The sequence below is a fragment of the Zootermopsis nevadensis genome, unplaced genomic scaffold (assembly GCF_977971745.1).
Source record: "Zootermopsis nevadensis isolate Lab colony 2312 unplaced genomic scaffold, Znev_1.0 Znev_ptg000007l, whole genome shotgun sequence".
NCBI classification, from domain to species: Eukaryota; Metazoa; Arthropoda; class Insecta; order Blattodea; family Termopsidae; genus Zootermopsis; species Zootermopsis nevadensis.
Genome location: NW_028259139.1, coordinates 10,675,377 through 10,688,635, shown reverse-complemented (window position 1 = coordinate 10,688,635; position 13,259 = coordinate 10,675,377). Strand labels below are relative to the sequence as shown.

The 13,259-nt window shown below is 37.2% G+C and overlaps 1 protein-coding gene across 5 annotated transcripts in view; it reads left to right on the top strand.

The window, feature by feature from the left end:
* Positions 1-13,259, top strand: part of retn (retained) — a 258,244-nt gene that overhangs the window by 93,882 nt on the left and 151,103 nt on the right. Inside the window, exon 1 of one of the 5 annotated variants that reach the window (XM_087344258.1) lies at positions 3,651-3,734. The exons of the other annotated variants lie outside the window; for them this stretch is intronic. The gene's annotated coding sequence lies outside the window, so the exon portion shown is untranslated. Of the gene's footprint in view, positions 1-3,650; positions 3,735-13,259 lie in introns of those variants that run through there. 5 annotated transcript variants of the gene reach the window in all.

Sequence of the window (13,259 nt, the reverse complement as noted above, 5' to 3'; positions counted from 1 at the left end):
TTTACGTGTTATATGTTGTGGAAGTGAATCGCGTTCATAACTGGAGGAAAATGATACAGACGAAAAATGTCTGAGGTCGGAGGTACTGAGGATATTGTGTGTAAACAAGGAAAAGGAAGTGACAAAAGAATGGGTGAAAGCATATAATGAGAAACTGCGTAATTTATTCTCTTTACCTGATATTGTTTTGAATGGGTGCCAAACTTGGTTTCACACGTAAAGGGACAAGAATATTTATACCTAAGGGGGACGAAGTACATGATTTTGGAGAAAACTGCACAGTGAGGAGCTCTATAATTTGGACTCTGTGCCATTATGATATAGGCTGATCAATTGCTGAAATATGAAATGGGATGGTTATGTAGCACGCGAGAAATTCGTTCATCATTTTGGTTGGAAAGCCTGAAGGGAAAATACAGCTCTTAAAGCCGACTATTGGATGTGTGGATAATATTAAAATGGATCTTAGGGAAATAGATTTTCATGGTGTGGATTGTAAACATTTGGCTCAGGATAAGGACTGGTGGCGGTCTCTTGTGAACACGGTTATGAAACTTTGGGTTTTATAAAAAGCAGGGTAATTCTTAGCTAACTGAGGGTACTGTTATTAGCTTCAACAATAAATCTTTTTGACGTAGAAGAAACGTTTAATACATGTGGGGGAAACGTAAAATATAAAACTTTGATCTGGTATATACCACTGAAAGACTCGGTGATTTGTGTAGTTAAACTATTAGAGACATAATGTGTGAATGGTAGACTGAACTGGCTCAAGATATCTGATGAATCACCTTCCGGTGTCTGAAAATGGCGGGGAATTACTTGACCAGTTGAATAACCATAAGCGTTTAAAGAAATAGGCCTACTTTTCACGGCGGAGCGAAATCAGTAGACTCTTCGAGTTGAAGCCAGACATATAATGTCACTAGAATACCAAGATATTCTGTGCACTGAAATATAAAGATACGAATGGGCACGTGACGATACACAATGTATCAGCCACTTCTGAGTGGTTTAAAGGCAGATAGATTGCCCTTAATAGTTAGAATCACCTTGGATCGTCTGGTCTGTAATCTTCTGTCTACAGTGGCTCCTTGATAACATTGTTTATGGACCTTCACAGATGCTGGCATGTAACTCGCCTGCATCTGAGAAGGACCTGACCTAGGACAAGATTGGAAGCCTAGAGAAAGATCCTAAGTTGCTTATGTTAGAGAAACTGCTGCTGTTTGCTTGCCTTATAGCCAACTTTTGTGGAGTAAAAAAAAGCCGTGGTCTCTTGGACTTGATGGGCGGTCCTGAACTTAGGGGGATGGAGGCCCGCCGTGTTGACGCCCTTCCTGTTGCGGGTCGCACGCCTAAAATTAACCCCCGACTAAGAATACAGGGTTGGATCAGATTGCAGTAAAGCTGGTTAAGTTTCAGTTTGGATTTAGTCATCTGCTTTACAACAGAAAATGAAATGTACGTATATAGGATTTGAGGTTTTCACTGCGGGTTGTAGAGCCGTGAAGTCTGGTAGAAGTTTACAAACGTTTCAGAGGTCCTTCCTGCCTCTATCATCAGGGCAATGGGTCTTGATTGTGGAGAAACGACATATGGAACGGTTTGTCGCCTTATTTCGGTCTTCTGGGAGTACACACTTCTAATTTCCTCCACTCTAATCTCCGGCTGGTACCGAGGGCAAGAATGTGTGGATCTATACCTCCTTCACTCCGTGCATCTCCATGCCATGGTGCTTTATTCAGAACGGACTTATTTTATTTGTGTCTGTCCAAGGCTGTACAGATTCTTGGCTCATATTGCCAACTAGCATTTCCTCCACACCAGTTTCTTAATTATACAGCCATAGTTCTTTTGGTATTAGATTCGTTTGTAGAAACTGAATGCTTCAGATACACGCCAAATCGCTTACTGTACAAAGATACTGCATCCTCTATTCCAGTCCTATTATGTGTCTTAACGCTTTGATGCCCAGCGTACTATATGCATTCTATATGAACGACATGTACTTTATGCATTTCAGTTTTTACAGTACATTTTCACGTTTCGTATGATTCGTGTTTTCTTTTCGGTACGGGCTGAATGTTTAAATATAATTCAGATAAACTTCGGATTCACATGCAGCCCTCCCAGTGTTAACATCAAAATCTGACCCTACAGTGTCACCCGTAACAACGTAAACGTTTCGTCAAGATTTGCCCTCTTAAGGATAATAACATTCAAAATTAAAATCGAATGCAGCAAGATCCTTTTCAAATTCTCCCATTCCTCGACTTCTTATCACTCCACCTTTACTTCCGAAAGACTTACCTTCTCTAACTTACCTCTGCCACAAGTACGAGCGGGCACTGCCTGAGAGCTGAAATTTCTCTCTTTCTCCGGTAACATACAGTTAATGTCGCTCTCGGCTTCGAAGGGCTAAACTACTCGTTGAATTACGTGTGTATGGCTGACAGCGTTAACCAAAGTTGTTGCAACCAAGTGGGGGATGTAACAACACTGAGACAATGTGTGAGGGTACACTAGAACATAGGTGTTTCCATGAATAAAGTCCAAAGGAAATGCAATTTAATTGATTACCATCGTCACAATGAGTTTTCTTTGCTAAGTAGGTGTATGGGTGGATTGTGTTAGCTTTATAATGGTTTAATTACAGTTGTAATGTTTGCTCAATGCATCTAGTTGGAATGGAGAAATAAATAAGGAACTTCCGGTAATACAAACACGACTTCATCAAAATGCGATGTTGACAAACAATAGTCTATTGAAACTTTTGCTCAAGTCTCAGTATTGTCTAAGAAATATAAATTTGATACACCCGACAACAAAGTTATGTCCTTTATATTCCAGTGTAAGGAATAATATATGTAATGAAGTTTTGTATTTAAAGATGGCTATCTTCCGTGTTGTAGCGTCGTGTAGTTTGGTAGAAGTTTGACAGCGTTTCAGAGGTCCTTGCTGCCTCCATCATCAGGGCGATGACTACCAGTCTACACGGCGCTACAAACCAGAGGACAGTCATCTTCGTATTCACCGTCGTGGAAAACTCAAATCCTACTAATGTATATATTTATTCAGTTTGTAATTACTTTTTATTAAACATAGAAGGTGTCATGACGATGCTAAAATTTTGGTCATAACAGTGAAACATTTTAATAATACTTATCTCACGGTATACTTCTGCAAGATTATTAAAATATTACTTTCCAAGTGGGTTGGTTTTCCGGCGAGGTTTCGCCGTCCAAGTTTTGTTTTCTCCGTGTTTGTTAAATGTTCCGACAACGTTTTTTTCCACGGACGTTAAGTTGGTAACTGAAGCACTGTATTAGTTTCTTGCAGTCCTGATGAGAAACGCAGATTTATGCACTTTATTCTTTTATTTATTTAATTAAATACAATATTTGATGGACGTCTACTTTGAACCGGATTATTATATAATTCTTCATGACATACTGTGGCTTTACTCCCGGTCTAAGACATCCTGCCAATGTGTTTTAAGGATTTATAATTTCAAGTCTAATTGAGAATTACATCAGCATGATTAATTAACAACGTAAACACAGTAACTATTACCATGGAAACCAAAAGCCTCAACAACACATTCTTGCAACTAGCTATACATTATCTGAAACAGTAGTGACTTGTGAAAAACTCCTAATAACGTATGAAGATGGCTGCCTTCTGGGATGTTCCTACGTTTAGCCTGGTAGATATTGACCGACGTTTCAGAGGTACTGTGTATGCATGCCACCGTCTCTCTCTTAGTTGCTTTTATTGTGCAGATTTGTGTTTTTGAGCACAGTTTTAAAAATTAAGAGTTTTTCCTCACTTAAAACTTGGACCTGTGTGTATTTTTGCGATCTTACCCTGAATCCATTCCATATGTTGGCATGTCTTGATTGGACCAGTTCATCAGTGAAGCCTGGAGGCTGTGCCTAGTGTATGTCAACCCTCCTCAATCTTGAGGACTGCATCCTATCCCCTGCCTGCTGTATGTGGGGGATGTTAGGTTAGGTTAGTTTGTATCCTTTCCCCAAACCCTGCTGCATGTTGTATATATCAAAGATATAAATAAAGTTGTACAGAAATAACACAGTTCCTTGCAGTCTCCCCTAGGTTAGCTTCACATGGGTTTGCTTAAGATGGATTGTATCTGTACACAAAGCTTCGCAGCACTGTAATGTTTCTACATCATGTGATCTACATAGTAATAGAATTGTTGTGTTTCTGTCTGGGGAATGACAGGATGGAAGTGCATGAAAATTTGGGACGTCATTTTATGTCGATAAATTGATACGATATCCTTAAAAAATATTCGATTTCCATATAAATTTAGTGAATCGATGTATCGCTTGATAATTTTATTATTTGTAAAGAAAGAACGTTCTAGACTAAATTTAAATCTGTACCCAGTTGTTTGCAGAATATTTTAGCCAGCTACAGAGAAAGTACATATCTGTTTTATAAAATGTCGACAGCAGAACACGAAACATCAGATCTTATCACTGATACCAGAACAGAACATTTTAAGTAGTAGTGAAACTTTACATTTAATGTTGATTTATGTACGACAGCTTCTAATGCAAACAAGGGCAAGACGTAATATTTGAGACTGAAGTTAATTAGGCGCTGGAACAACTAAAAATTTTCAATACCGATAAAAGATTTTATATCTATTTGGTATTCGATATCGATATGATTAACATTCAAAATAATGACAAAGACGGAGGAGAATATTTGTCAACACAATAACGTCATTTTGGTTCCGTAAAAAGTGGTAACTTCCTCAAGGTTGTTGTCTTCTGGGATCTGGCAGAAATTGGCCGACGTTTTGTCGCCTTGATAATAGAAGCCAAAATAATATCTGAAACGTTTTGGCACAATATCCCAGAGGACAGGCAACTTTATACTGGCCGCCGTAAAAACCTGAAACCTGAAGCTGAAATTTCGAAATTATAATTTGTCCATTTATTGTCGCCCTTACATCTTCCTAACTGTAGTTATCACAGTGGTTATTCTCATGTTACGTTGAGGTCACTCCTAGGCCAAGGACAAGGCAAGGTCACGACAACATCAGTACAATAGTTTCCCAGATACAGGTATTTAAAGTACTCAAGGTCATATATTTTCACGCTTATTTCTGCCAGACCGTAAATACCTGGTTGACCATACTCATTCCGAAATGAGATCACGTATAGGTCAAGGTTATATGGCAGTCACAACAATATTGACCCAATAGTTTGCCAGATACATGCAATTAATATTCTCAAGGTCATATATTTTCACGCTTATTTCTGCCAAACCGTTAATACCTTGTTGACCATACCCATGTTAAAATGAAGCCAGATATAAGACACGGTCATATGGAAGTCACGACAAAATCGGCCTAATAGGTTGCCAGGTACAGGGCTTTAAAATACTCTAGATCATATATTTTCACGCTTATTTCTGCCAAATCGTAAATACCTGGTTGACCATATATATGTCAAAATGAGGTGACGTATGGGTCAAGGTCACATGGAAGTCATGACAAAATTGGACCAACAGTTTGCGAGATAGGTCTTTAAAATTATCAAGATCATATGTTTTCATGCTTATTTCTGCCAAACCGTAAACACTAGGTTGATCATACTCATGTCAAAATGAGGTCACGTATAGGTCAAAGTCATATGGAAGTCACGACAAAATCGGCCCAATAGTTTGCCCGATACAGGTATTTAAATTTTTCAAGGTCATATATTTTCACGCTTATTTCTGCCAAACTGTAAACACTTGGGTGACCATACTCATGTCAGAATGAGGCCACGTATATGTCAAGGTCATGTCGAAGTCACGACAAAATCGGACCAATAGATTGCTAAATACCGGTCTTTAAAATTCTCAAGGTCATATCTTTTCACGCTTATTTCTACGAAACCGCAAATACCTGAATGGCCATACTCATATCAGAATGAGGTCACGTATTGGTGAAAGTCATATGGAAGTCACGACAAAATTGGCCCAATAGTTTGCCCGATACAGGTATTTAAATTTTCAAGGTCATATATTTTCACGCTTATTTCTACGTAACTGCAACTACCTGGATGACCATACTCGTGTCAGAATGAGATCACGTATAGGTCAGTCATATGTAAGTTACGACAAAATCAAGAGATGAATTGAGGAAATCTGATAACAATAAATTCCAAGACTGTCTTATCCTCACGAAATATCCAAGACTTGACGATCAAAATATGTAGAAATTCGATTAATATTTTTGAAGCCCTGTTGGTATTGTTTTGACCCCAAACTGACTTCAACAGAAGAATTAAATAAAAAAATACCTTTCTCAAAGAGGAGCTTCTCGATTTTCTCTCTTAATCTCATTTTATATCTTAGACAGAGGACATGTAACGCTTAAGTAACACGATGTATATATAAATGCGTAGGTCTTAAGATGGACCTTTGCTGACCCCGTGTGACATTATGTGAAGCACAATTTCTAATGGACTTATTTTTATGCAGCTTTGCCAACCAGTCTATGTTTTAAGGTGATTTGATTATATGATTTTAGTGATGATTATTTCCAATTATCTGGTACAGATGACTAAATGGAAATGCTTGTAAAGCATTCTGGATACAGCCCATCGGATTCGAATCTCTGGATAGTTACCTCCGGATTGATCGAGGCTGTTCTCCTCAGTTCCTCCACCCTGGGGAATGCCTTATAAAATTGTCACATTATCATCTATGTCGTTGCGAAATAATTATTTTATGATAGGGGGTGATTTTTGAATGCCTTAGAAGTTTCTTTCTTGCACGGGCCCGATCAGCAACGTGCTGCACTCTAGCTTGAAATCATAATTACAGTTATTTATTTCTTTATTTGTTTTTACGTTTACATAATGCCTTATCTTTTCTTTGATTTTTTGTACGTGACTGTACTCCGTTACGATGTTTTTGCGAAGGTTGTATGTGTTCAAAAAAGGAACTGGCTGTTAATTCGTTAATGCACAGTTTATTGTGTGTGCTAAATTTCCATATTAAGTGCTTGAAATAAGACCAGTACAAGGGACATCAATGCGCGAGTTAAAAATAAGGAAACAATGAAATAAAGAGGCACTGAGACAGAAACAAGTAAGGCAGAAGAAAGTATCGAAGGAAAGATATTTGAAGCGATTTTCATTCCGCAAAGATGCTGAGTGTAGAATAGTTATTATTATTTCCGATGTAAATATCTGGTTGAACATTCAGCGAGGATACTTATTTGGCCGTTGCTAATGACTGTCTGAATTTTCAACTGCTTGCCTGTCATTCGCCGTGAGTCACCTTTTCAATTTATACATTTGATCTGACACCAGAAAGACACAAAAATAAGTTGGAACCCTTAAACATGAAACAAAAGCTATAAAAGAATATGAACAACACCGTGGAGTTATGAATAGATTTTTAGTCCTCGGTTTTAACCTTAATTACCATTGTAGTTGTCTTTGTCTTGTCTTCCGTGCTGGCACGATATCTATTTGGCAAGAAAACAAGTTTTGATGTTCCGGCCACACATGAATTAGGGCGTTAATAAGCGAAAATGAAATAAATAGATGCTTGGTAATTCTCGTTTGATATACCATTCGCCTTCACTCCCTACACGACCTTGATTATGTTATTATTCGTAATGTGTCGTGCATACGTATGTTATTAGTTATTATTAACTACAGGAATCGTATTTGATATTACATCAACCAAAATGCACAGGATGTTCTAATTAAAACATTATCTTAACTGCAAGAGCATTTGTAACATTTGGTGACGTCAACATACCAAGAGGAACAATTTGTCTCTTAATTTTTATGCGTTAGTACAAACGTACAGAACAGCAAATGTTAAAAATGTCTACCGTCAAACCCTAATTTTTGTTGCCAGTCGGTTTATTTTCGTCCTTTCTTTTCAGGATAACCATCCCGTATCGCTTCACGAACTATTTCCGTGCGAAGTAACGTTCTAGAATGAATGCATTTTCTGCTCGCCAACACACCATGTTCGCACTTTCACAGCTTTTGTGTGAGCAGAGGCCTAGCAACTAGTGTGGCCTTGACTTGATTGTCACGGTGAAGACTGAGTGTTTATTGCACGGGGGGTTGGTGGACCTGCTTTTGAATTAATTTCTGTACCTTAGTACGTGATTGTTTTGGAATTGCTTTTTCAGTTTCGCATTCTGTGGATGGAAGCCATTTTGAAATATATTGCATCATCTCCTCATTGTTAATTGATTGTACTGTGAATTCAAAATCCATTCTGCATTTTATATATATATATATATATAAAAGTAGTGGTAAATTCCTGTGGAAGATATGAGTTTGAGGGTTTAGGTGTGTATAGGAACGTAATGTTGAGAATATAATATTAATTGATGGAACACGAAAGAAACATTCGGAAAAGAAGAAGTGTATTAAAAATACTGGTTGAGAAATCTTGACAGATGGGACAACTCGAGCTAATAGTCGCTTGACTGTTCAAGAAATTTGCAGTTTTTTATGGTATCTGAATCATTCTCGGTTTTACAGGAGGTCGTCACGAACCGTTTCCTGATCCAGACTAATCAGTTCCACATCCTAACAAACTTTAAGATACATTTTAGGATTATTCTCCCATCTACGTCTAGGTCTTCTTAGTTGATTTTAGCCTTGAGTTTCAGCGACCAGAACTTTGAACGTCTGATCTCGACGGACATATTATATGCTCGTTCTATGGAATCGTACTTGATTTATTTGGTAGTCCATTAACACTGTGTGTTATACATACCGAATGGCCGATTCTCACAGTCATTAAGTAATTATTACTAATATTATTATTTGTCAGTTATGAAGCTTCATTTTGCATGCTTAAATAACAGTTTCTTTGTATGAATATCTTAATAGTATAGCAAAGTAGTAACTGTATGAATCACCCTCTGCTTCAAAATCAACGACTCACATTTTGTCTGGATTAAATATTTATGGGTTTTGTATGTTATCAGAATAAACAGCGATTATTTCGTTAAACAGCTTTAACAAATTGATCATTTTTATGGTGAAGCGTTTTCTTTGCGGTGTGGACTTACTGTTTAAATGTTTTTGAGAGGACCTTTGGTCTTCACAAGGTTAACTTTTTTAATTAAACGGTGGTTTATTGATATTTTTGATGCTGTTCTGTAATCTGGTCGTATGGGGCCCATATGCGTAATATGTACGTTGTTTCTGATTTTAGTTTTACACCTCTATTTAACTTGTAGGCAGATAACGCTGGAAAATTTGCTTTGGGACAATTTTAATGTGAGGGGGGGGGGGGGAACCTGAGAAAGAAACTTAGTCATTTAGACATGGATTGAAATGGAATAAATTACCTTTAATTTTTAGTTTGATATGTCAGACTGTTATAATGACTACTGTTCTTAATTCCAGCATGGAGGTTTACACGCAGGTCTCGTATTTTTCCTGTACAGTCATATCTGGATAAGTTAACGTTTGTACGTAAGCCTACACTCAGCATGGTCTTTTTGGGATTCTCAGATGTTAAAATTACCGATGTGGTTTTATTAACTGAATCATAAATCGCTTGTGATTTTAAGTGGCTTTTATATGTAACCTTGGTACATGATAAATGTTTGGAATTTGGCGGATTATTATATAGAGCTGTTAACATTTTTTAAGGATATTGTACTAACTCCTGTGTTATTTAAAATTGGTATATGCCCCCAAACAGATGTTTTAAATCATGTTCTACCAGAGAAAATTTAATGTATTAATTTGTTTATACACGTAAATTGTATGAGCATTTGATACAGAACATATAAATAAGTTACACAGGTGACAGTTGTAACTTAATCAAAATGTTGATTTCGCAGTGGGATTGTCATTTGTTTCTATAATAAATATTTTAACATTTTCCGTTATTTACGAATGTTTCCGCTACCAGGTGGGCCTACATTTAGAATTAAAGGTAACTTATATACAAGATTATATAGAATTATAAACACGTCAGAAACTTATTACATGTCACACATTTGAAACAGTTATTAGATAGGTCTGTAGGTAGGGATGGACAGATCATGTAGATGGAATGGGTAAGGGAGATGGACGAAAATATATGGGATTTTTAAAATTGATGGCCAAGTAGACGCCTAATTTTACGTTGACTGAACCTGGAAGTAATTAATATTTTGTAATTAGTGTAGATAAGACAGGGTAGATGATGGTAACATGGCTTCTGGTAGAATTTGGCTTCCATATCAATGAGTAGAAGCCCAGATCTTAGACATGAACTTTTGGTAGGAATCCAAGAGACTAATCACAAAATATGTCCTATTAACTTGCATGGGATTGTGTACGCTAATTATATACTTAAAAACTTGGCAGCAGTTGCGCAAAGTTTTGATTCACTTTTATGAATGAAAACGTGTTAAGTGAATATTACAGAACATTCACAGACGTTGAATCAATGTGATACTGATCTAAGATTGGCAAGAAATGTTGAGTTATTTTCTCGATATGTAAGATTTTGTTTTTTCTGTTTCTGTATTTCTATGCCTATTTATTTCCATCTCTTTTCTCTCTTTCGTTAATTCTCACACATGACGTAGATGTGTGGAATGTACAACTTAGCGTAAAAACGCGGAAGTATCTGGTTTGAACTCCGGCCAGGATTGATATATCAAGGTTCCGTGAACGTGTTTGGCGCCTTAACCACCTGAAAGCTGAATGGTAACTATATTTACCAACTGCTTTAACAATCAGTGACTCGGTATTTTGTATTTATAGGTTTGTTATATTATTCCGAGAATAAACAGCGACCATTTTCTTAAGGACCGTTAACCCGTTAATTTTTTTGTAATGGCGAAGAGCTGTGTTTTCATTGCGGTGCGGACTAAATTCTTAAATATTAATCAGTAACATCTAGATATTATCTTAGCAAATGCTGAGACAGTTCCCAAGTTCCAAGTTGCCACTGCGTGCTTCTTATGCAGCCCTCCGGATTTAAATTCTCTACGGTGACAATACATTTATGATTTATGATAACTTTCCAAAAACTGGTGATGTTTATTAATTTTTAGAAGAAATTGTAGAAATATAATGTTTTATATTTTTTTATAAAATTGGATGTGATAGTTTTTAATTTTGGTCGTAAAAACTGAATGAAAAAGAGCATTTAAAAAGATCTGTCGTTAGACATATAGAGAAATGTAGTATGTCGGTATTGGCACTGCTCAGCTGTTCAAGGAATGTCTAATGGAGATTTTTTGTGGACTTGTTAGGCATCTCAGAGTTTTGTCAGAGCAGGGAATTTATCAAGTAACCGAGCGACTATAATTTTCTTAAAAGGAGGTCCCTGTAGCGTGAAGTAATTAAAGTTTTCAGATGATATGTGAGAGCTAAACTTAGTCCTGTGTGCCTTCATAAGGCCCTCGCTTTTTGGTGTGGTCCCGGAGATTGATAGTTGTTGTATCATTTGTTACATTGGCACTTTACACCCCCCCTCCACCGCTCCTACTGTCATTAATCCTAGGATCTGTTAGCTTCGGAATCTGCGACAGCAGAAAGCGTCTTCCCTCCGTTTCTGTAGCCATCATGAGGTCTACTAGGGCCTGAACTTAATGAAAATTGTTGCATAGTTTGTGGATGAAGTGTTTCGCGAAGCCCTCGTGTTGAATTTTCCTTATGTTGTTTAACGACTCTGTGTCGACTGCAGAAGTTATGTAACGTCGAATAAGATAGGAATTTGATCATCTATGGTGAGTAGATATAACTTTTGAAGGATACTATCATGCATTTAACTGTATTATTTGTGTATTTGCTTGGAGAGACTTAGGGAAACCAATAAAGTATCTTAGGACAGCTATAATCTTGCCAAGATTTGTAATTGTTGCATGTCGAGAATAAGTTACCGCCACGCTAACCTACTCTGTTGTTAAGTCATGTTCAGAAATAAATGAAGTTGGCTTTGATCGATGTTGCACAAATAGTGTAATGCGGGTAACCTCTTGTGATGGTATAGTAGAGGTGGTGTAATGCAGGCGGCCTAGGCTGCTAGGATTTCGTATGTGCGTGAATAAAGCTTTCAAGAAGTATGAAGAAGTTTTATTTATTTTTTTGTAAGTTCCATGGAACGTAATAATAAGTGTAGTACCACACGACGCAAAGCATAAACCTACCATTACTTGGTGTGTTTGTGCTTAATTACACTTGAGAAGGTCAATCTTGGTCATGGCGTTCTTAGCGTCCAGCGTGGAAACATCAAATGACATTAAACCGTACCAAGGCTGATCTTAGAATCTCTGCAGCTCAAGGCCTCAGGGTGTCCTCTGCGCTGCAATTCGTGGGTTATATTCCCGCCCTAGGCATACAAGGCCGTATTTAGAATGGGATTTAGTCCCTTTGTCACCAAATGTTTCTCTCTTAAACACGTTTTGTCAGGTTATGTTTCATCCGATACTCTTTAGTGGGAGTATGAATAATGAGTCAGATCTGCGGCATGGGAATATTTAATATATCTTTCGTAGTAAAAAATTGCATTTTTAAACATATAAAAGATGAAGTAGGCCTAAAGTATAGAACATTAGGTCTTCGTAATAAAAAGATTGACAATTTATTATTGTCTCCTAGAATTATAAGATACATTAAGGCGTACCAATTTAATTTAATATTGAAGTTATAAGAACCATAGACTGAAACAGTAGTGATATGAGAGGATAATATTAAAAACGGATATTAACGATGTCGGATGTAATGTATTACTACACGATAGTGTACAGTGGAAATTTGTGCAGACCCAGTCTAATTATTCGGGAACCGTGACACATTTAGATAAACGTCCTCTGCGTTCTGAAGAACGTCTGCATGCCACGACAGTAGGTCGCTTATATCGTGTGCGAGGACAGCGATAGATCGATATTTTTCGACTTGGGAGGTGTCTGCTATTGCTGGCAGGTAGCCTTTATTACCCCGCGACAGAATTCCTTCGATGACTAAGCTGTGTCCGTGTTGTCATTAAAACGCCATTAGCTCACTTCAAATGACGATCATCTCCCCCACCTTTGACCCATATATCTTCGCCACGGCCCTGATTGTAATGGTTACATTTGACTAATTTGCTGACTTTTGGTCGAAGTATCTTTTGATTTCAGAGTTAAAATATTCTGACAGTATAATGATTTGTATAAATAAATAAATTTATAATTTAGAACAGCAGTGATTGGTCTACTGATCGTCTCATTTATCAAATTTTGTTGTCATTTAGGAATTTGG